Here is a 26,609-nt window from a genome sequence, read left to right on the forward strand (position 1 = left end):
GGAGGAGGGAGACGGGAGAGTGTGGAGTGGGGAGCATCTTCCCTTGGCCTAGGCTTCAACATTCCAGATGAGATGCTGATACAGATGACAGTTCCTGTAGTACGTGGGCTGCTCAGGACTCCTCTCTGACTGTTTCCACAGATGTACTTACAGCTATTCTGTAAGCTGTTTGAAAGCCTTTGTTCATTCATCTAACTAATGTTCACTCAGTTTTTATGACATGCCAGGCACTGTTCTAGGTGCTGGGATCACAGCAGGTGATTAAACAGAACCAAACATTCAAAGCAAAACAGAACAAACAAAACAAAACAACAAAACCTCTGTCCTGTGTAGTTTATATTCTATTATATATAATAAGATAAATAAGCAAAAAATATATCTATATGTCAGATGGCAGTAAGTTACACAGAAAAATAGAAAGTCGAGGAGTTAGATAAGGAGTGTAGGGGTACAATTTAAAATAGCGTGCTTGGAATAGGACTCTCAGAGAAGGTAGCATTTGAGCAAAGACCTGAAGGTGGTAAGAGATTAAACCTTGTAAGTTTCTTAAAAAAAGCAGAAAATATAGCAGAGGTGAAGCTGACGTTCATCCAGGAAGGTTAGTAAGACCAAACAGGTTGTTAAAATACTGAAATATGTCTGCACTATATGGTATAGCCACCTCTCCAGGGAGTAGAAGACTAAAGGTGAACTCCTCACACAGCAGAGGGCTTCTAGGATTAAGCTCCAGCCCTCCGGCCAGCCTTCATTCTGATTGGTCCATGCCTGCATGGTGGTTATATATCAGACTATCACCTCTGGCACAGCAAGTGCAAATGACCTGAGGCAGAGCACCTGGGTGTTTGAAACAAGGAGGCAGGCAGCCAGGTGTGCTGGGATAGAATGAATAAAAAAGATGAGAAGGAGGGGGGCATGGAGGAAATGTCAGATTCTGTAGAGCCTCAAAGGCCATTAGAAGAACTCTGGGTTTTGCCCTGAGATAAGAAGTCAGTTTTGAACCGGGAGGCACATGATCTTACTTATGCTTTGGAAAGGATTCTCTGGCTGTTGTGTTGAGAATGTATTTAGGAAATGCAGCTGGGAGCAGAGTCTAGTTAAGAGGCTATGGCATTTATCCAGGCGTAGCGTGATAATGGCTCTCTTAGTTTCCTAGGGCTGCCATAACAAATTACCATAATCTTAGTGGCTTAAAACAATAGAAATGTATTCTTTCCTAGTTCTGAAGCCTACGATTCTGAAATGAAATCAGATTTGGGACAGGGCCATGCTCCCTCTGAAGGCTCCAGGGAAGAATCCTTCCTTGCCTCTTCCAGCATCTGGTGGATCCAGGCACTCCGTGGTTTGTGGCTGCTTCACTCCAATCTCTGCCTCCATCTTCACATGGCTGTCCTCTCCCTCCGTGTCTCTCTGTATCCAAATCTCCCTTTCCTTTCTCTTATGAAGACATCAGTCATGAGGTTTAGGGCCTGCCCTAATCCAGAATGACCTCATCTTAACGTGACGACCTCTGCAAAGATCCTATCCAAGTAAGGTCACAGTTACAGGTACTGGGAGTTAGGACTCCCCAAAATGTATCTTTTGGGGAGACATAACCCAACCCACTCTAGTAGCTTTGGCCAGGGTAGCAGGAGTGGATATGGAAAGATGCATTCTGATTCTCAGTATATTTTGAAGACAGAGCTAATAACGTCCTCTGAAAGGTTGAATGTGGGATATGTGAGAAAAAGAGAAGTCAAATTTGATTCCAAAGTTTTTGTTCTGGGCACCGAGAAGGATGAAGTTGCTATCAAATGGGATGGAGAAGAGTGAAAGGAGGCAGATTTGGGGTAGGGGTCAGGAGTTCAGTTTTGAATATGTTGAGAAGTCTATTAGGCATCAGAGTAGAGGATGAATAAGCAGTCAGATTCTGCCTTCTAATATTTATATATTCCTTATAACCTCCCATTGTGAGGCATGGCAGATGTCTTAACAAATGATGTATATAAAAATGAACGAATCAATGACTGTAAGTAGAAAAAACATAGTTAAAACAAGTATGACTTTTTTTAAACTTAGGATGAAAATGATACTTCTTAAGAATAGAAACTAACATTTGTATACCCTTTCCCATTTGCAAATTTCTTTTCACATGCCTTATTTTAACCATTCCTTAAGTAAGTGATCTATAAAAGACATAACTATATCTATAGTGGGAAAACCGAGAGCTAGAGAGGTTAGACCACCTCACCAAACGCAACACGGAGAGGAAAAGAAGAATGGGGCTTTAGTAGACTCCTGACCCCAAATACCAAGCCCTTCTCACTGCACTGAGTTCTCAGGGATGTACGTGCTGATCGGGAGATCGGTAGTGCTATTCCCACTGATATTCAGAAATTTCTTATATTAGACTCAACACAAGAACATTAGCTTAGGTTGTAGCAAGTGGTCTTCAGACCACACTTTTTAACTGCTAATCGCTTTTAATTTGAAGTAGGTGACAAAGTTTGGAAGTAACTTTCCTAAATATAGATATTCCACATACTATCTGTAAAAATGCTAGAAATAGTGTGTTTCTGCTTTGACATTCAGCAAAACAGTACTGATTGGAGCACTTATCTACAACAAAGAAACGCTCCCCTTCACTCTCAGCAAGAGGCCTTCTGGAAATCAAGAAATCTGCATTTTTATTCCACCTCTCTCACCAACCCTTTGGAAGGCTTCCAGTGAGCTGTAGTTTCTCTGGGCCACAGATTTGGCAAAAGTAAAATGAGCAATTGAGACTTGATGGTCTCAAGACAGCGCAGCATGGCTGCACATGGGCTCTGCAGCCAGACAGAAATCTCAAGGCTACCACGTACTAGCTGTTAGCTGGGGCAGTTACCATCTCTGAGCCTTCATTGTCTCACCAATAAAATGGACATGATTCCTACTTTGCAGCATTGTTGTACAGATTAAATGAGATAATGTATAAAAAGCACTTAGCACAGTGCCTGACATATCGTAAGAGGTCAGTCTAGTTGGTTATTACTATCACCATTAGAATGTTGTGCATCCTTGCCCTTCAGAAAACGTGTGGCACCTATAACATAAAGGGAAAACCAGATAACGCAGTCGAACGAGTGTGAGATAAAAACCATGATGCTTCATTTCTCTATTTACTGACTCACCCATGACCTGTACTTTTCCTGCTCTGTGCCCTGGTTTACAGATCTTTAAAATGGGCAATGTATCACTTCCTGCTTCCTTTACAAATATGCAAGGTGATTAAAAACGATTGTATTATTCATATGCCTTATTTTCCTGATACTATCAATCACTCCTTGCCTTCACATCATTAGCTAGAATTAGGCCTCTGGAAAAGTCTTTCATCTTTTAATTAGGAAGAAGGAAATAGGAAAAATCAGCTAAATGCTAAATGTAGCAAATTGTGGCATCAGAAAAATAGGCAAAGCTGTTTCCAGCAACAAAACTTAGTTACAACTAAGAACTGCTTAAGAAAGCACAGGCTATTTCCAGTAACACATACAGATAACTGAGTGGCACCTTAGTTTCTCCTGTAATGAACAGCACTGCTGCTAAAAAATGAAAAGACTTTTTCTTAACTGAGTGGGAAGCAAGAAGAGAACATCATACACAATAGATATGTTTAGGCCGACACCTGATTCCAGAGCTGTAGCTGTTTGCCTAACTATGAGTTGAGGATCCAGGGCAAAGGTTTCCCAACGACGGGTCACTACAAGGGAATATGGGCGCCATGGGTGCTCCTCTCCATTATCCAGGCAAATCAAATACAGTCTTTTGGCGCCTTCTCACGGAGTCTGCTACTCAGAATTAGGAGAATGTTTCGTGCTTATTACCTTGCCTTAAGTTGTTCTTCAATAAATTTGTTGGGTGATCAAGTGGAAATAATCTAGTTCAGTGGAGTTCCATGCTTGATTTGAATCTCTAATAAAGCATGACTATGGTTTGCCCTCTATTAGAGTTACTCAGGCACGGGCTGTTTTCTATCCATGCTGGAGAAAGCAGCAGACGAGGCTTAGTCATCTTGGAATCCCAAATACCTTTCATGTAGTAGGAGCATAGTACATATTTTTGCAATTGTGTTAGCTCAAATTACTTTTAAAACCCCTGTGGTATGGCCCTAGGGGGAGCTGATGCCCAACCTTTCCTTCTGTTGTCATAAGTGCACCCATGAAGAGTCTCCCTGTGCTCCCTTGTCATTGCTCACACAGAGATTTCCAGAGCACTACTCTCTGCAAGGCAGGGCAACAGATATATACTGATGACCCAGGCAAGGTTGCTGCCCTCAAAAGTTCACTGCTGGGTGGGAAGAAGATGACACACATATAGAGATAAACAGGAGATATAGCAAAATGTGGTCATGTGGTAGCAAAGACGTAAAACTAAGAGCTAGAAGAGACTGCTATATCAAGGTGAGTTGTCATTTAGAAAAAGTATTTACATTAAACATTTTAAAGATAAACAGGTGAAACTTTCACTTATAAAAAGGGCACAGCCAGCAGTCCCTGATGCAACTTATCCTGATCTCCCACTTTGGTACCTAAGAAGAAAAGAAAAGATGAAAACTAGCCACATTGAAGACTAATACTAAAAGGAAGCCCATGGCTGGAATCTAGGATGACTTTCCACTATACCTAAGATCAATTGAGCTGGCTTAGGAAACTCAATCAGGAAGAACTATATCTGTATTTTACCTCTTGAAATAGCCTTTTCAAGGACAGAAAGATGGCAGAAAAAACTATCCTTCTACCACTGTCAGTTACCTGGTTCAAAGACCTGGAATCTCTAGCAAATGGAAAACTGGTCAGCTTTGAATGCATGGCTACAACTTTTGAAGGTCTTCCTTGCTCCCACTTTTCTGTATCCATTTGGAAACAACGTCTATAAAATAATGGGCTAGAAAGGAGTGGTTGGGACTTTTGTTTTACATTGCATCCTGGAATATGATTCCTATAAAGATAGGAAAACTGCATGCTAGGAATTTTGGTTTTCCAAATACCGTATTAGTTCAGAATATCAAAGAACCAGACAGTGTATGTGGGGGAAATCTTTGTCCCATACAACAGAGCCACACTAGATACACAGCTATTTGACACTGGGGGCTGAAATGCAAATGAGAAACAACCACCAGAAGAATTTAGAAAAGAATTTGATGCATACCCAAGGGGAGGATGATAGGGTCAAGGGAGATCCAGAGAATCCGTCTATGGACAAATGCCAAGTTCCAAAAGATCTCTCTTTGTTTGAAGATGAATAAAAAGGACCCAAAACACACCCAAGGATCTTATGAAAACATACTGGAAAACAATGGAGAGAAAAACATCATTCTGAAGTTTTGGAAGAACAGACGTCTAAAAATGATCTGTACAGAGCTCAGAAGAAAATTTTAAAATATCATGTGACATTGTTAGTGGGCTACTACTACTATCATACTACAAGATATGATCTAAATGAAACAGGAGAAGGAAGTTATTAGGAGAATAAGCTGAGAAGAAAACAGGGTACAGTGTAAAGAGAGCGAGCCAAGATAAAAAAGAAGCTGGATAATATCATTAGGAATTGCCAGGAGACTGTTCAATGGTAACAAGATCATCAACATCCACATTGGAGGTAGTAAAGTCAGGCTTGTCAGGACAGAATACTGAATCAGTAACGTGGAGGACACACTTGGAAATGCTTTCTGAGGATACAGGAGAAAAATATAAAAAGATCAAGAGATGAAAAGAAGGGGGTAAGTAGGCAGAAGGAAGAAAGAATAGAGAGATATACCTGAGAATTAGAGGAATTCTAGAGGAGCAAGCTAGAGCAATTGCAGCATACATGTTACAGTAAGAAAGGATTAGGGGTAGAGGAAAAAATTTCAGAGGTGAGAGAAGAATGGATTAGCATAATAGAAAATAATGGATAATTTGGTAATAATAAAGATTTCTTGACCATTTGTCTAAAGACTTTATTCATATTAATGTAATTAACTCACAACTACAAAAAATTATGATCTCTACTTTATAGATAAGGCAGCTGACTCCCAGAGAGGTTGCTATCCTGCCTAAGGTCACATAAGCATATCGCAAATCAGGGAACTCAGTGCCACTTGGTCTGGTTCTAGAGCCAAGGCTTCTAACCACTGCCCTGTCATAATGAAGAGAAGTCCATGTCTAGATAAATCTTGGCAAACATTGGTAGTTACCCAGGTACAGAAAAAAAAATCTGACAAAAATACTCAAGCAAAAGTAAACAAAAACAAACAAAAGCAAGTCATCTACCAAGAACAAAAATCCATCTGACCCAGTATTGCTCAAGTTCCATATATTTAGATATTACAAATATCTATAACCTATAATAATCTATAAATCTATTTTTATATATTTACATATAAGATTTATGTAAAAATGACATTTATCAGTGTTATTTATTTATTTTTATTTATTTTTTTATTTTTTTTGCGGTATGCGGGCCTCTCACTGTTGTGGCCTCTCCCTTTACAGAGCACAGGCTCCGGACGCGCAGGCCCAGCGGCCATGGCTCACGGGCCTAGCCGCTCCACGGCATGTGGTATCTTCCCGGACCGGGGCACGAACCTGTGTCCCCTGCATCGGCAGGTGGACCCTCAACCACTGCGCCACCAGGGAAGCCCCCAGTGTTATTTATAATAGCAAAACTGCAGTGATGTGTCTGACAACTAAGATATAGTTAAGTAAATTATGTTTGGTATGTACAATGAAATTATATGGTCATTTAAATTATGTTTTGGAAGACTTTTAATGATGTGGAGAAAGGTCCCTGATATAACGTTAAAAGGAAGAGTAAGAAACGGAACCCTACATAACACTTGATCCCCATTTTTATGATAAAAATATGTGTTATCTCTGGGTGGTGAGATTTCAGGTGAATTTTTGTTTTACTTCTAAATTCTTCTGCTTTTTGTAAATCAATAGCAAATACCATCCTAAGTAAGTAGAAGACCAATGACAATAAATAAAGGACCATTGACCCAGAGGGCTTAGTTTACGCACTGGCTCTGCCCTCATTAACTAGAGGAATTTATGTCTAGTCCTTAACCTTTGTAGACTTTCCACACCCCAAAAATGGTTTCTCCTTTTAGGAAAACGGGGACTACTGTCTTTCTTTCTCAGTATTACTCCTTTCCAAAGGATTAAGTGAAAGTAACATGAAAGTATTTGTAATCTGTCAGCTTCACGAATGTGAAGCACTGTATTTGGGAGCCATCTGTTATTATTTTGGGGATTCCAGCACACTTTGAAGTTTCTCTCTCTGTTTAAAGAATTTCCCACCTTTTGAGTCAGCACCTCTCCACTGGAAGGTAGACACTGGAAATTCACTTTCTCAGTCTGTTCTCTTGCCGTTAGGCTTTGTCAGTCAGATGCATCCACACAACACTTGAACTGGAAGCTAGGGGTACAAAGAACCAGCACTGAGAGGAATTCCTTCTGCTATAATAAAGGAGAACAGCTTCCAGGGACATCAGAGGAGGAGGGTCAAGGAGGGGTCCATGGGCAAAACTGGTTGCTAGGAATGTGCCTGGCAGCTACAGCAGTGGGGAGTCCACTGGGGCAGTCAGGGGTTTAATTGAGACTTTTTTCCCCTTCTGTGTAGTCTCCATGCCTGTGAGTTACCTAACAGTCAACTAAATAAATTGCTTTTCTATTTAAACTAGTTAGGATGGATTCTGCATTGGCTCCAGCAAGCTGCTTGGATTTGAGTTCTGCTAGTTATCAAAAGAAGTCCTATACTCTCTCTCAGCCTCAGTTTCTGCATATCATATCTTATTTGATGACCACAATAACCTTATGAGATTGAGTCTGCCTACTTCAAAGACCCCATTCATATTCCACTAAGGCAATACAAATGCTTTCCTCTTTCTCAGTTGAAAGTCACACTCACTAGACTATGTCTGCCCCTAACCCTTCTATTTGCAAAGATGTGCTAATTTGGGTGAAGAGGATGCAGTGAATCAGAATCCTAGAATCTGGCGGCAGTGTAGGGTTTTAAAGAATTTCTAGCTCAGCCACTCATCTGATATATGGGAAGTCAACACTGGGAACTTGTATGTTGATGTTACATTTCCAATCCATCCAAAGCTGAACTTATCCTGAGGCTGCTTTCTGCCACAAATGTGCAGCAAAACCTGAAATTATTTGTATTTGTCTACATGTCACCTAGTTTGAGTACCCTTGATAAACTGACTGCAGTCATTAGTAGTAGTTCATGTACTGGAAGAGCTCATCCCAAACGCCCATTCCAGAATATGGTAGACATAACAATCTCATGGGGCATTTCCCTGAGAAAAGCTTGCCTGGTGCTTCACTTCTGCCAATCACTGTCACCTTCACTGACAAGGGGTTATCTAGCAGCTCAAACGGAACCGGTAAAAGATCCAAGCTTGGTAATAATACAAACTGCATAACCCAAATTGTTCCAAATGGAACCTTAGGCAATTTCTCCAAAATGAATTATTGACTAACTTGCCTGGAGAAAGCTTCTACGTAAAATTTCCTTTGTATATTTATAATTACACACTTCTCTGAATTGTTGTCCTTTGCCCTGGGTAGCATTTCCCACTAAATGTAACACAGAGGCCATGTCCCTTTTCTTACCTAAGATTTTTTTACTGTGGGCTCTAATTTCCTGGTTGAAGGCTCCCAGTCAGCGACCACATTTGCTTTCTGAGCACCAAGTTATCTTCTTATTTTATGAACGTGGGCTGACACAGATGCCACTTGGCACCATGAGAAGATGCTGAGGGCAAAGAAGGGCTTTGCAGATGAAGACCACAAGCTGAGCTCAGACTCAGAAACCCTCCAGTACCCAGCTTTCAGTAGCTAGGGATGGCCATCCCATCTATTCTTAGAATCAACATCTCAGAGGATGTCTACACCATTGTTTTGAGGCAGACATTCTGGGGATGAGATTTAAGAGTGGACTCTCACTACCCAGTGAACTATCTGGTTCCATCACAGGTGCTCTGTCATCCCCAGAGAGTGCCTTTTTGTACATACACACACACACACACACACACACACACACAAAGATTAAACTGTGCCAGTCTGCTGGTCCACATGTAGACAAATTCGTCCTCAGCGACTCCTCCCGCTGCCTCCTGCATTCTGGCTTGGCCCTCAATTTTAAGTAACACTCTTTAAGTAACTTCTCAAGCTCCCCTTTCACTGACCAAACTGAAACTTCCTCTCCGTATTGAAAAATCATCCACACTAAAACTTTGAGACTTGATGCCCCCTACCCCTTCTGTTATCTTCTGAACTTCTTGTAACTTTTTCCCATTCATCAGTGATGGGCACCTAACTCACCTCTCCTTCAGGATTACTTCTGTCATCATGACTGGTGGCCCCAGCATACACACAATGGCCCATCCACCATGTTGGCTTCTCAGTTCCTTAGCTCAAGTGATTGTTTCTCCACCTCACCTCAGCCGCCCATTCACGTGGTCACTTCTCAGATTTTTTTTAATCATCAGAAACTGTGCCACTTGTAGAATCTCTACTTCAAACTTTGAACTTGCTGCTCATCCTTCCAGTAATTTCATGCTAATATTCCGTCTCCAACAGTTCTTTAACCCCACTGAGCTCTCTATCACATTACTATCATTTTTATGAACTGCCACTGCTTTATGTCCTAACTTTCCTCTTTATCCAGCCCAAATCCCATGGTGCGCCACTCAAATAATTGCCTTTATTATTTTCTATTTTATTTTTTAGAATTTCTTCACACTTGTAAGCCCACCCAAATCCATCGCAACATGTCAGAATTCATTGTGAATGCTGTGTTACGGATCACTCCATGTTTAAGAATGTTAGGACTTCAGAGCTGAATGAATGATAAATTCTTTTTTTTTTTAACATCTTTATTGGACCATAATTGCTTTACAAAAATAACTGCCTTTAAAACACCTTAACTTCTTTGCCCCACTCTTTCTGTTACACTAGCCAGGCAAACACCAACCCTAATTACACTCAAATATACTTTAAATGTAAATGGTCTCCTATGCAGATAAATTTTATTGGAGAAAATTAGGCAACTGGACTAACTGGACTCACTTAAAATTTATGATCACAAAACTTAGATGGGCACTCAATACTACAAGACAATCCTATACACTTCTTCAGTAGATTAACTTTCCCACTCTTCAGAACAGCTATTTCACACTTTCTTTTCTCCTCAAATCTCCACCACACCCTTCTCTCTACTCTCCGTTGATAACTTTGCCTCAGACTTAAAGAGGAAGAAGATGCATTAAGATCAGAACAGTCTCATCTTCCCACTATCAATTCTACCAGTTTACCCACATCATATGTTCTAAATCTCTGCCTGTGAAAATGAAAGCAGTATCCCTTCTCCTATCAAAGAAAACACTTCTCCTTGTGCATTGGATCCCATCCCATCTCACCTCCTCAAGTACTTTGAGGCAAATGTCCTCTAATTTGATACAGCTAGGAACCACACTTGATCCATAAATCAAAAATGCTAACTAAAACTGGGTATCATTAAAATAATTATAACTAACGTATACCTATTCGTTTATTTGCCAATCTTTTGCAGGACAAAAATTGCAGTTTTGGTTCCGCTTTTGCATACATTGTGTCATCTATGAATATTAGTTTTGTTTCTTTACAATACAGTGAGAACAGAAAGACACTGAAAGATGATCTAAGGTCAATATCCTTGATTGTTACGATTTCCTGCAATCTTTTATAGCTGTGTTGCTCATAACAATAGAACAACGTTTTTAGTAACTTACTAAAAAGTCTTTCCAAAGCATTCAGCTAATTTTTCATACAATTTTTTTGCATGATTTCTTCATTTTATATAGTATTTCATTAAATTACATAATTACAGTAATGAGTACAATAGGCTGTACTGGTTGCCTAGGGCTGCCATACCAAAATACCACGGACCGGGTGGCTTAAAAAACAAATTTATTTCTCACACTTCTGGAGGCTAGAAGTCCGTGATTAAGATATTGGCAAATATGGCTTCCCTTGAGGCCATATGATAGGATGGGATGATGTCCTCTGGCTTGCAGATGGCCATCTTCTGGCTGTTTTCACACAAGGTCTTTTCCCTCAGTGTGCATGCTCCCAGCATCTCTTCCTCTTCTTATAAGAACACCAGTCCTAGTGGATTAGGGCCCCACCCTTAGGACCTCATTTAAAATTTTAGAACATGCTTAAAGGCCCTATCTGCAAATATAATCACATGAGAGGGGACAGACTCTGGGAGGGCTCACGCCAAGGAGTACTTCCCAGAACTTCTGCTGCCAGTGTCCTTGTCCCTATGATGTGCCACAGCCACCCCCCACCTCCGCAGGAGACCCTCCAACACTAGCAGTTTAATATCATTCTGTGTAAAGAGTTAAAATCTTGAGAGAGGGGGAAGATGGCAGAAGAGTAAGACGCGGAGATCACCTTCCTCCCCACAGATACATCAGAAATACATGTACACGTGGAACAACTCCTACAGAACACCTACTGAAGGCTGGCAGAAGACCTCAGAACTCCCAAAAGGCAAGAAACTCCCCACGTACCTGGAGGGGGGATTAGGAGCGCTGCTTAAAGGAGCTCTAGAGACGGGCGCGAGCCACGGCTAACAGCGCGGACCCCAGAGACGGGCATGAGACGATAAGGCTGCTGCTGCCGCCACCAAGAAGCCTGTGTGCGAGCACAGGTCACTATCCACACCCCCCTTCCAGGGAGCCTGTGCAGCCCGCCACTGCCAGGGTCCCGGGATCCAGGGACAACTTCCCCGGGAGAACACACGGCGCGCCTCAGGCTGGTGCAACGTCACGCCAGCCTCTGCCTCCGCAGGCTCGCCCCGCACTCCATATCCCTCCCTCCCCCCGGCCTGAGTGAGCCAGAGCCCCTGAAGCAGCTGCTCCTTTAACCCCATCCTGTCTGAGCAAAGAACAGACGCCCTCCGGCGACCTACACGCAGAGGCGGGGCCAAATCCAAAGCTGAACCCCGGGAGCTGTGAGAACATAGAAGAGAAAGGGAAATCTCTCCCAGCAGCCTCAGAAGCAGCGGATTAAAGCTCCACAATCACCTTGATGTACCCTGCATCTGTGGAATACATGAATAGCCAACGAATCATCCCAAATTGAGGAGGTGGACTTTGAGAGCAAGATTTATTATTTTTTCCCCTTTTCCTCTTTTTGTGAGTGTGCATGTGTATGCTTCTGGGTGAGATTTTGTCTGTATAGCTTGGCTTTCACCATTTGTCCTAGGGTTCTATCTGTCTGTTTTTCTGTTGTTATTTTTTTTTTACTTTTTTAAAAAATTTTTTCTTAATAATTATTTCCTATTTTAATAACTTTATCTTATTTTACCTTTATTTATTTTCTTTTAACCTCTTTCTTCCTTCCGTCCTTCCTTTCTTTCTTTTTTCTTTCTTTTTGTCTTTCTTTTTTCTTTCTTTCTTTCTTTCCTTCTTTCTTTCCTTCTTTCTTTCCCTTTCTTTCTTTCTTTCTTTCTCTCTTTCTCTCTTTCTTTCTTTCTTTCTTTCTTTCTCTTTCTTTCTTTCTTTCTACTTTTTCTCCCTTTTATTCTGAGCCATGTGGATGAAAGGCTCTTGGTGCTGCAGCCAGGAGTCAGTGCTGTGCCTCTGAGGTGGGAGAGCCAACTTCAGGACACTGCTCCACAAGAGACCTCCCAGCTCCATGTAATATCAAAGGGCGAAAATCTCCCAGGGATCTCATCTCAACACCAACACCCAGCTTCACTCAACGACCAGCAAGCTACAGTGCTGGTAACCCTATGCCAAACAACGAGCAAGAACAGGAACACAACCCCACCCATTAGCAGAAAGGCTGCCTAAAATCATAAGTCCACAGACACCCCAAAACACACCACCAGACGTGGACCTGCCCAGCAGAAAGACAAGATCCAGCCTCAACCACCAAGAACACAGGCACTAGTCCCCTCCACCAGGAAGCCTACACAACCCACTGAACCAACTTTAGCCACTGGGGACAGACACCAAAAACAACGGGAACTATGAACCTGCAGCCTGCAAAAAGGAGACCCCAAACACAGTAAGATAAGCAAAATGAGAAGACAGAAAAACACACAGCAGATGAAGGAGCAAGGTAAAAACCCACCAGACCTAACAAATTTAGAGGAAATAGGCAGTCTAGCTGAAAAAGAATTCAGAATAATGATAGTAAAGATGATCCAAAATCTTGGAAATAGAATAGAGAAAATGCAAGAAACATTTAACAAGGACGAAGAAGAACTAAAGATGAAACAAGCAACAATGAAAAACACAATAAATGAAATTTAAAATACTCTAGAAGGGATCAATAGCAGAATAACTGAGGCAGAAGAACGGATAAGTGACCTGGAAGATAAAATAGTGGAAATAGCTACTGCAGAGGAGAATAAAGAAAAAAGAATGAAAAGAACTGAGGACACTCTCAGAGACCTCTGGGACATCAAACGCACCAACATTCAAATTATAGGGGTTCCAGAAGAAGAAGAGAAAAAGAAAGGGACTGAGAAAATATTTGAAGAGATTATAGTTGAAAACTTCCCTAATATGGGAAAGGAAATAGTTAATCAAGTCCAGGAAGCACAGAGAGTCCCATACAGGATAAATCCAAGGAGAAACATGCCAAGACACATATTAATCAAACAGTCAAAAAGTAAACACAAAGAAAACATATTAAAAGCAGCAAGGGAAAAACAACAAATAACACACAAGGGGGCTTCCCTGGTGGCACAGTGGTTGAGAGTCCGCCTGCTGATGCAGGGGACACGGGTTCGTGCCCCAGTCCAGGAGGATCCCACATGCCGCGGAGCAGCTGGGCCGTGAGCCATGGTCGCTCAGCCTGTGCGTCTGGAGCCTGTGCTCCGCAACAGGAGAGGCCACAACAGTGAAAGGCCCACGTACCGCAAAAAAAAGAAAAAACACATGCACACACACACACAAGGGAATCCCCATAAGGTTAACAGCTGATCTTTCAACAGAAACTCTGCAAGCCAGAAGGGACTGGCAGGACATATTTAAAGTGATGAAGGAGAAAAACCTGCAACCAAGATTACTGTACTCAGCAAGGATCTCATTCAGATTTGATGGAGAAATTAAAACCTTTACAGACAAGCAAAAGCTGAGAGAGTCCAGCACCACCAAACCAGCTTTACAACAAATGCTAAAGGATCTTCTCTAGGCAAGAAACACAAGAGAAGGAAAAGACCTACAATAACAAACCCAAAACAATTAAGAAAATGGGAATAGGAACATACATATCGATAATTACCTTAAATGTAAATGCATTAAATGCACCCACCAAAAGACACAGACTGGCTGAATGGATACAAAAACAAGACCCATATATATGCTGTCTACAAGAGATCCACTTCAGACCTACAAACACATACAGACTGAAAGTGAGGGGATGGAAAAAGATATTCCATGAAAATGGAAACCAAAAGAAAGCTGAAGTAGCAATTCTCATATCAGAAAAAATAGACTCTAAAATAAAGACCATTAGAAGAGACAAAGAAGGACACTACATAATGATCAAGGGATCGATCCAAGAAGAAGATATAACAATTGTAAATATTTATGCACCCAACACAGGAGCACCTCAATACATAAGGCAAATACTAACAGCCATAAAAGGGGAAACTGACGGTAACATATTCATAGTAGGGGACTTTAACACCCCACTTTCACCAATGGACAGATCATCCAAAATGAAAATAAACAAGGAAACACAAGCTTTAAATGATACATTAAACAAGATAGACTTAATTGATATTTATAGGACATTCCATCCAAAAACAACAGAATACACATTTTTCTCAAGTGCTCATGGAACATTCTCCAGGATAGATCATATCTTGGGTCATAAATCAAGCCTTGGTAAATTTAAGAAATTTGAAATTGTATCAAGTATCATTTCTGACCACAATGCTATGAGACTAGATATCAATTACAGGAAAAGATCTGTAAAAACTACAAACACATGGAGGCTAAACAATACACTACTTAATAACGAAGTGATCACTGAAGAAATCAAAGAGGAAATCAAAAATACCTAGAAACAAATGACAATGGAGACACGATGACCCAAAACCTATGGGATACAGCAAAAGCAGTTCTAAGAGGGAAGTTTATAGCAATAAAATCCTACCTTAAGAAACAGGAAACATCTCGAATAAACAACCTAACCTTGCACCTAAAGCAATTAGAGAAAGAAGAACAAAAGAACCCAAAGTTAGCAGAAGGAAAGAAATCATAAAGATCAAATCAGAAATAAATGAAAAAGAAATGAAGGAAACGATAGCAAAGATCAATAAAACTAAAAGCTGGTTCTTTGAGAAGATAAAATTGATAAACCATTAGCCAGACTCATCAAGAAAAAATGGGAGAAGAATCAAATCAATAGAATTAGAAATGAAAAAGGGGAAGTAACAACTGACACTGCAGAAATACAAAAGATCATGAGAGATTACTACAAGCAACTCTATGCCAATAAAATGGACAACCTGGAAGAAATGGACAAATTCTTAGAAATGCACAACTTGCCAAGACTGAATCAGGAAGAAATTGAAAATATGAACAGACCAATCACAAGCACTGAAATTGAAACTGTGATTAAAAATCTTCCAACAAACAAAAGCCCAGGACCATATGGTTTCACAGGCAAATTCTACCAAACATTTAGAGAAGAGCTAACACCCATCCTTCTCAAACTCTTCCAAAATATAGCAGAGGGAGGAACACTCCCAAACTCATTTTACGAGGCCACCATGACTCTGATACCAAAACCAGACAAGGATGTCACAAAGAAAGAAAACTACAGGCCAATATCACTGATGAACATAGATGCAAAAATCCTCAACAAAATACTAGCAAACAGAATCCAACAGCACATTAAAAGGATCATACACCATGATCAAGTGAGGTTTATTCCAGGAATGCAAGGATTCTTCAATATACGCAAATCAATCAATGTGATACACCATATTAACTAATTGAAGGAGAAAAAACATATGGTCATCTCAATAGATGCAGAGAAAGCTTTCGACAAAATTCAACACCAATTTATGATAAAAACCCTCCAGAAAGTAGGTATAGAGGGAACTTTCCTCAACATAATAAAAGCCATATATGACAAACTCACAGCCAACATCGTCCTCAATGGTGAAAAACTGAAAGCATTTCCACTAAGATCAGGAACAAGACAAGGTTGCCCACTCTCACCATGCTTGTTCAACATAGTTTTGGAAGTTTTAGCCACAGCAATCAGAGAAGAAAAGGAAATAAAAGGAATCCTAATGGGAAAAGAAGAAGTAAAGCTGTCACTGTTTACAGATGACATGATACTATACATAGAGAATCCTAAAGATGCTACCACAAAACTACTAGAGCTAATCAATGAATTTGGTAAAGTAGCAGGACACAAAATTTATGCACAGAAATCTCTGGCATTCCTATACGCTAATGATGAAAAATCTGAAAGTGAAATCAAGAAAACACTCCTATTTACCACTGCAACAAAAAGAATAAAATATCTAGGAATAAACCTACCTAAGGAGACAAAAGACCTGTATGCAGAAAATTATAAGACACTGACGAAAGAAATTAAAGATGATACAAATAGATGGAGAGATATACCATGTTCTTGGATTGGGAGAATCAACATTGTGAAAATGACTCTACTATCCAAAGCAATCTACAGATTCAATGCAATTCCTACCAAACTACCACTGGCATTTTTCACAGAACTAGAACAAAAATTTTCACAATTTGTATGGAAACACAAAAGTCCCCGAAGAGCCAAAGCAATCTTGAGAACGAAAAACGGAGCTGGAGGAATCAGGCTCCCTGAATTCAGACTATACTACAAAGCTACAGTAATCAAGACAGTATGGTACTGGCACAAAAACAGAAAGATAGATCAATGGAACAGGATAGAAAGCCCAGAGATAAACCCATGCACATATGGTCACCTTATCTTTGACAAAGGAGGCAGAAATGTACAGTGGAGAAAGGACAGCCTATTCAATAAGTGGTGCTGGGAAAACTGGACAGCTACATGTAAAAGTATGAGATTAGATCACTCCCTAACACCATACACAAAAATAAGCTCAAAATGGATTAAAGACCTAAATGTAAGGCCAGAAGCTATCAAACTCTTAGAGGAAAACATAGGCAGAACACTCTATGACATAAATCACAGCAAGATCCTTTTTGACTCACCTCCTAGAGAAATGGAAGTAAAAACAAAAATAAACAAATGGGACCTAATGAAACTTCAAAGCTTTTGCACAGCAAAGGAAACCATAAACAAGACCAAAAGACAACCCTTAGAATGGGAGAAAATATTTGCAAATGAAGCAACTGACAAAGGATTAATCTCCAAAATTTATAAGCAGCTCATGCAGCTCAATAACAAAAAAACAAACAACCCAATCAAAAAATGGGCAGAAGACCTAAATAGACATTTCTCCAAAGAAGATATACAGATTGCCAACAAACACATGAAAGAATGCTCAACATCATTAATCATTAGAGAAATGCAAATCAAAACTACAATGAGATATCATCTCACACCAGTCAGAATGGCCATCATCAAAAAATCTAGAAATAATAAATGCTGGAGAGGGTGTGGAGAAAAGGGAACACTCTTGCACTGCCAGTGGGAATGTGAACTAGTACAGCCACTATGGAGAACGGTATGGAGGTTCCTTAAAAAACTACAAATAGAACTACCATATGACCCAGCAATCCCACTACTGGGCATATACCCTGAGAAAACCATAATTCAAAAGGAGTCATGTACCAAAATGTTCATTGCAGCTCTATTTACAATAGCCAGGAGGTGGAAACCACCTAAGTGTCCATCATCGGATGAATGGATAAAGAAGATGTGGCACATATATACAATGGAATATTACTCAGCCATAAAAAGAAATGAAATTGAGTTATTTGAAGTGAGGTGGATGGCCCTAGAGTCTGTCATACAGAGTGAAGTAAGTCAGAAAGAGAAAGACAAATACCGTATGCTAACACATATATATGGAATCTAAGGAAAAAAAATGTCATGAAGAATCTAGGGGTAAGACAGAGATAAAGACACAGACCTACTAGAGAATGGACTTGAGGATATGGGGAGGGGGAAGGATAAGCTGTGACAAAGTGAGAGAGTGGCATGGACATATATACACTACCAAACGTAAAATAGATAGCTAGTGGGAAGCAGCCGCATAGCACAGGGAGATCAGCTCGGTGTTTTATGACCACCTAGAGGGGTGGGATAAGGGGGGTGGGAGGGAGGGAGACACAAGAGGGAAGAGATGGGAACATATGTATATGTATAACTGATTCACTTTGTTATAAAGCAGAAAGTAACACACCATTGTAAAGCAATTATACTCCAATAAAGATGTAAAAAAAAAAAGTTAAAATCTTAAGCTACTAATATAAATTTTACTGTTCATTGTTGTATTGTGCAATGCCAGGTTTAAATGCAAGTATAAGAGCATTTAAATCATATATGAAATCACAGAAATTATACAATTTGCTTTCGTTCATGCATACATATGAATTTCATTACCACAATTGTGAAAATGCTGCACAAAAGTAACTAAAATGTTTTTTGTTTTACTTATTGTTATGTGCACATTCTATAGATACTCTGGCTTACTGTTGAGTGAGAAGGACTGAACAGAAAAGAGATTTTACTTTCCTTTACTTTTTTGAAAAAAATTATTTTCAATGTAAGTAGTTGGCTAATTAGGGATATAACATAAGTACGACAGGATATGGTAGGACTCCTTGATTGTTCCAGTTTTTTTAAATGTCATTGTCTTTCTTCTGCATTTGGAGTTAAGTTTTGGTCTTTGGGAGCTGTCAGCTTCCTTGCTTGCTTACTTAACAGATAAAACACACCTACCTTGTACTCAGTGTCTTGCCGAACTGCCACATATCATGAGTCTACTGAAATTCTATACTCATGGATCACCCACAAATGCTATATGCACGTGATGTGGTAAGGAACAGCAGGGAGCATGCATACTGCACCAGTCTCCTTTGCTCATGTATGTGCTCCATTGTCTCATGGTGTTTCATCCATAATACCCAAATTGAAAGGTATAATTATTAAGAACTTCAAGACAGCAACAGCAGAGCTTTAAACCAAGGCAGAGCTATTTTGAGCACAAGGCCATACATATACATGAAACCTGTTTGCATTGGTCTTTTCAAGTAAATAATTCAGAAAATTATTTCTGTTTTCTGATTCATTAATTTCTGCTTTTCTTCTTTCATTTCCTTCCTCCTATTTTCCTTACATTTTTTTTTTTGTTTTCTAACTTTTCCATTTGAATGTCCAGTTTAATTATTTTCATTCTTGCTTATTTAATAAAAATATATTTGAGGCTATGAATTTCATTTGAGTATAACTGTAACTGAACTCTATAAATTTTGATATTTAGTGATATAATTGTTCATTTTTTATAAATACTCTATAATTTTGACTTACTATTTCATATGGAAGTCACTTAGCAACATAACTTTTAGTTCCTGTAATATGTCTTATTCTACAAACACAGGTGTTTTTGAAAATGTCACATAATTTCCAGTAAATAAAATTTGAACCCCCCCAAAAAATTAAAAATCATATCAGAGGTTAGGACTCCAACATAATGGATTGGGGTGGAGGGCAACATTCAGTCTATAAATTAGGTTTAGCAGGTTTGAAGGTGAACACAATTGCTTCTTTATAAACAATAGATCAAACTGGAAAACACAGTTATTCATGGGTTTCAGAGTGTAAAATACCAGCCATTGGGGTCACTGCTTTACCAAAAAAAAAAAAAAAAAAAGGAGAAAGACAGCTAATCCAGTCTGAAGTAGAGTTTAATTAAGAGAATTTCGATTGTACCTAGTTTATCTGCATTATCAGTTTCTTCCTCTCTACTAAATGAGCTGCAACTCTGTACAAATATGACTTAAAATAATATTTTTTTAAAGATTTAAAAAATGAACCCTTCCTTGGCCCTGTGTCCTACTACTATTCTATTTCTGTTCTCCCTCGTTTTCTCCCAATCCCTCCCATCCCATCTACTCTCTCTCTCTCTCTCTCAAGTCACAAAAAAGCTGTCCACACTCGCTGTCTGCACACCCATTTGCATTTCTCATTCTATGCTATACACTCTAATTGGGCATTTTTTCCCCACTTCTAACTCCACTATACATAAATGGTCCTTTTCAAGGTCACTGATTATTTTCATCTTGCCAAAGTCAATGGCTAATCTTTTGCTCTATCTTGAATTCTCTTTGGATGTCTACAAAGTCAATTGTTCCCCTCTTTTAAAAATGTTTTAATCTCTGGTTCTGTGACAACCCTTCTCCTGTTTTTATCCCCTACTATCACATTAGACCTCCAATCTTGAAGTGCCCATGGTCTGTCCTTGGCTCTCTCATCATCTTTGCTTACATTCAGTCCTCAATACATTAATAATTCTCATCCCATCTTGACTTCAAAAACCACTTCAAGGCGACTTCCCAGATGGTCCAGTGGTTAAGGCTCCGCACTTCCAGTGCAGGGGGTGCGGGTTCAATCTCTGGTGGGGAACTAAGATCCCACATGCTGGGTGACGTGGCCAAAACAAACAAATGAACAAACAAAAAACCACTTTGACATTAATAATTCTCCTATATCTCTGGGCCAGATCTCTTCTCTCATGACCACACTCGTATATCTAACTGCCTATCTAGCATTTCCACTTAGATACCTAGTAGCTTCTCAAATGTAAAAGGACCAAATGAGAATTCTTGCTCCCCACTCCCACCTTCACTACAGCAAAACTCTTTTCTTTGCAATCATTCCGTGTTCAGTAATGGGGCCACAATATCACCAGTTACTCAAACCAACAGTGTAGGAGTCACCCAGATTTCCTCCTTGCTCCTAACATTCTACATCCAGTTCATCAGGAAGTCCTACCAGTCCTTCTCCAGAATCTATCCTGAATCCCATCTCTTCTTACCATCTCCACACCACCTCTCTTTTTGCAGACACCTATCTCTCCCCTTGGTCAGTTCCATGGCTCTAAGTCATCTTCCTGTCCCCGTTCTTGCCAGTATACCTCTTATAGTCCATCCTCTACACAGCAGGCTTTCTAAAATGTAAATTGGATCATGCTACTCCCCTACAATAAAATTCTCTAATGGTTTCCATTATTTTTGCATAAAATCTAAATTCCTCCTCTGGACTACAAGGTGATCTGACCTCGACTGACTTTTTGATCTCATGTTTCTTTATTCTCTCCATTATCTACTAGCTTTCAGCCAAACTGGCCTTCTGTCTGCCCCTCAAACACACCAAACTAGTTCTCTTCTGAGAGCCTTCACATGTGTGGCTTCTTCTTCTTGGAGCATTCTTTCTCCAGATCCTTGCAGAGTGGCCTTCTATTTACTCAGGTGTCAAACACATGCTACCTCCTCAGAGAGGCCACTACAGATCACTCTAAAGCCCGTTTCTACCTATCACTTTATCTTTTATGTAGTATTTTTCAGTATCACCTATTATCATTTTTGTGTATTTATTTATATGTTTTATTTTCTGTCTCCCAACTAGAATGTAATCTCCTTGAGTGCAAGTCTTCTGTACTGCCTTACTCACCCCTATATCCATAGTACCTAGAAGAATGGCTTGCTATAGGAAATACACAGTAAATATTTCTTGTCTGATTGAATAAATGTAAATGACTACTATTACTATCAATAATTCCATCATGTAATGTTTTTTCTAAGAGCAGGCAAAATCTTAAGGCCAATGAATTTAACTTTATGCATGGAATTGAGGGTGCTGGTATGCTGGATGGAGGAGAAAGAGAATAGTAGCTTTCTTGGCAAGACCAACCAGACCACATGCACTTTCCTGGTTTTCTTGTTTCTTGCCTTCACTTTCTGACTTGTGGGAGTTCAGTCCTGCTGAGTAGACGACTGGGACCTCCCATGTCAACCCAGTTCTCCATAATCTTCTGGGAAACCTTTCTACTTGCTATCTTCCTGCCACTCCTCAGGACATCTCCTTGGGAATTCTTCTCCCACCAGCCCTCAGAGCCAGCTATATAATTTGTGGGGCCCAATACAAAATGAAAATGTGAGGCTCCTTGTTCAAAATTATTAAGAACTTCAAGATGGTGACAGCAGAGCATTAAACCAAGGGTGGGTCCCTTCTAAGCAGAGGGCCCTGGTCACCGCATAGGTAACATGCCCTTGAAGTTAGTCCTTTGGGTCCATCTTCTCTGCCTACAGGCCCTCCGATGCATCTTCTAACACACCCCCATCCTCCCCTCCATCCTGACTTTTCTTTCTTGATTCCTGTCCCAAATACAACACTAATCCTATGTGTGAAAGGTAAAACATTGAAGTGGAGAGAATAATGAGCAGAGAGAGTTGGAGCTTGAAAAATCAGAGAATGGGGGTGAAACAAAGTCTGGCAGGTAGGAAAATAAAACGCTTGCTCACATTGTGGCAGGGAACAATCACCCACAGCTTAAAAATCTCTGGATTCTGACATTTTGATGTCTTTACAATCCTCCCAATTAGCTTTTTCATAAAAGGGATTAGACCCACAGTAAGAATGGTGCTTTGTAGTAGTTAATTAGCTTGACATTTATTGTGGTCACGAATTTCATCTTTTTTATGCTGCCTAGAGGTAAAAAAAATCCATCTTGTTATTCCAAATTCACTGAGTCCATTTTCCTTAATCTGTACACAAACTGAGCTGTACAAATTTCCACTGTTTCTTTGCCTGTTTCTTTCCACTGGGAGAGATTCATTTTGAAACTGAGTTCACACATGAGGAATGAAGCCGAGCTCATTGCCAGCAGGCCAGGAATTCGGCTCTTTTCAGTGCATCCAGGACTTGAGTAAAGCTTAGATAAAAAGTAAAATATTGGGGCAATCAGAACAAACTGTGTGGACTCAGAGACTTTTGTGTCAGTGTTTTCCCTTCAATGGCTACCTATATTTGATGGGTCAAATGTAATTTTCTCCTCTTCCTCTCTGGCATTTCTTCAAATGACATGTGTCACCACTGAGAGGCAGTCAGGTCACTGGAGGTAATATTTTCAATGCTTTAAAGCTTTCAGTGAATCTCATTTTCATATGAAAAAGAAAAAGGCTGCTTCTTCTTTCTTTCTTTTTGGGACATCACAGCTGTCTCTCTCCTTTTCCCCTAACTTCCCAGTAACTTTTTTTTAAAACATAGCTGCCTCTGACCTATTTTGGTGACTTGGATCTCCATGGAGATGCCTGAATTCCTAATTTAAAATATCTTCTGTCCAATTTCAACTATCTATTTACTTGAACAGTGAAAGCTGTCACTGAGAGAATATTTTTGAGAAGCCAAAAGGCTAGAATGCAAATGATCTGAGGTGACACTGCGAGGGAGCTACTGCCTCTTGGCACCATCTGTTCTTCAATAAACCTTAGTTCTAACCTGGAGGGAACTATGTCATCCTGCTTTCAGCAATAACCCGTGCCTCTCGTTCCTTCTGCGGCTGGAGGAATCCTGAACCTAACTTTAAACTGATACCAGGCATCTGAGTTCTTCCTCCAGCCTTCTATGCTGGAGGGTTGGTTCACAGTCTTCAGGTGCCTCCAGGGCCATAAAGAACAATTTGCTGCTTGAGTAAGTATGGTGTCCCCTTGGTCAGTGTAGACTCCATTTGTCCCTAAGCAGAAGTAAGTCAGAGCCATGAATCAGCAAATAAGAATAAGCCATTCAAACCAGATAGAGCAGAACACTGCTTTTTTTTTTTTTTGGCTGGAGTATAGTTGATTTACACTGTTGTGTTAGTTTCTGCTGTACAGAACATTTCTTGAAATGTTATAATAGTAACTCACTGAATCCATGAGTAGGAACTGGGCCTTAGGAGACATGGGGCCAGGCATGGGCTTTCCCCTTCCCCTTTCTCTATCCCTCCCTCTCTTCACCTCTCTCACTCACTTGCTCAGGTACACAACATCAATATATGTAGTAGGTAAGAGTGTGGACTCTGGAACTAGACTTCCTGGGTTTGAATCTTAAATAATCTGTGCTTCAGTGTCCTCTTCTGTAAAATGGTACATAATAACAGTACCTACCTCGTGGTGTTGTAAGGGTTAAATGAGTTACTACACATAAAGTGTTTTGCTCAACACTTTGTATCTATTAAGCTCCCCTCAAACTAAGCTTTCTCTGTTTATCAGTACTCATGACTCAAGCATGGTGATGCCCATTCTGTTTTTTATAAGGTCTAGAGCTCTCTGCTAACTGACTCTGCTATACTAAGTGACCAAAAAAAAAAAAAAACCCAAAACCCTGTGCAGCATTAAATCACAATTACATTTTTTTTACCCATTGAAACTACTCAGAATATACATTTTTTAAAGGAAAAAAATACTACCAAACCGAATGCTGAAATGACATTATGACTTAAATACTATGAATTCCATATTCCCAGGGAGGTAGCCACTCCTGGTCCAATTATCAGTGGTTAAAGGGGATGGCGTTGGGGTCATATTAGCAGACGCTAACACATCACTGCAAGACAGGTAGTGTTCTAAGAACTAACACTTATTAATTCATACCAACTCCAAAGTAGTCACTATGAATAACCTCATTTATAAAATGAGGGCCTAGGGACTCCCTGGTGGTGCAGTGGATAAGACTCCACGCTTCCAGTGCAGGGGCCCAGGTTCAGTCCCTAGTCAGGGAACTAGATCCCACATGCATGCCACAACTAAGAGTTCGCATGCCACAACTAAGGAGACCACATGCCGCAACTAACGAGCCCACCTGCCTCAACTAAGGAGCCCACGTGCTGCAACTAAGGACCTGGTGCAACCAAATAAATAAATATTTTTTTAAAAATGAGGGCCTATTAGGATGAAGAAATGAAAGTCATGGAAATAATAATGGCAGAACCAAAATTTGAGCACAAGACCCATGGCCTGAACTAGGTCCTCATAGTTTCACTCATAGTTTCAGTATCAGAAAGGATGCTGACTCTCAGAAAGGAAGCAAAGACAGGTTTAACAAGAAGGGGACTGTAGACAGGGAGGAATGACTAGCCTTGCTTATTCAGAAGAACCTTGAGCGAGTACGTCTTTGAAGAAAGCAAAGTCTCTGTCTATGTGAACAGATGTTAAGTCCTGATGTGACCTGAAACCCCAAGAAGCAGAATTATCTGACTCTTATGTCACTGTGGACATTGAGTGAGTTGCTAGAATCACAGAGAGTTTCAATACTACTGAGTCACAATGATGAAATTTGCATTTTGTTAAGTTCTGAAATACAATTATCTGTAGGCATTTGTTCTGAATACATATACATGTATTTAGATAAATGCATTTATATGAATAGATATATATAGTCCTATGCATATATGTTTATAATTTATATGCATAAATGCCTTATGCTGTGAGATCTGTGGCTGTGTATAGTTCCATGGGAATTCTTGAATCCAAATATCACATAAAGTTAAATTTAAAGGTATTAAGATCTGACACATTTAAATTCTAGTAAAGATAAAAAATAAAATACCCCTCTAGTCATGGGGTTACAGTCTCTGAGTTTCAGCTTCAGAATCATCTACTGAGCTGATAAGAATAGAAAGAGAGATCTTTGACTTTTTATAAAGTGACGTATTTCTCTTTTCCTCCCTGGATCTCTAGCCATCTTTATTTTTCCTCTCTCCAAAAAAAGAAATCTTATTATAATTCCTTTACCTAACACTTCTCACCCCCACTGGCATCAAACAAATCTGCCACTTCTGAAATGCTTCTTTGTTGCAGACACAAACCTTCTCTGCACACTAAGAATCAAAGACTGGAAATTCATCTGTACCTTTTCCAGTTCCCAGCAGATAACTCGAACCCCTCCAAATGTGATCCAGCTATCTCAAAACATCCGGAGAATTTAATGTCTGAAAAGAACCCATATTCAGTGAAGAGTTTTAAACTCCTTCAAATTCTATTCGTAAAATGATAAGTAAAATGACTATGCCCTAAAAGGGTTCAGATTAATTTGTTCCAAAAATATTAAACTGCCACCCATGTTCAAACTGACTTTGGTGTGGAAGGAGAACCTAAGATAAGTAAGACTTACGTCTGCCCCTAAGAGTCTTAAAATTAAGAAGAGGAAGTAAGGTCTATACACAAAGGGAGAAAGCATTAAGGGTCAGGGCAATTATTCTATATCCTTTAATTGTCACATCACACGTTTGAAAACTAAGATTTTTAATGGCTTGATGAAAAGATTCAAAGTAACACTAAAACTAGTGAGCGGTAATTACAATGACACAGCACAGGAAAAAATATGTCTATCAGTGTACGGGAACCCATTCACAGAAGAGCATTACCATTCCTTGTCAACCCTTCAGTTTTTGCTGATTGATCGGAAAGGTTTACTGCCTGACCCTGTCCTTTCTGGCTACTCAGAGGCAAAGTCCTCAGAGGTTCCAGTGAAGAGGAATCCCTCTTTCATGCCTTGACTTTGTCCTACCCTCTTTGACTTTGTTCTATCTACCACCTCATTTCTTACGTCAAATTGTGCCAAACACTGCCCGTGTCA

Source organism: Grampus griseus, assembly GCF_964374135.1.
Source record: "Grampus griseus genome assembly, chromosome: 3".
NCBI classification, from domain to species: domain Eukaryota; kingdom Metazoa; phylum Chordata; class Mammalia; order Artiodactyla; family Delphinidae; genus Grampus; species Grampus griseus.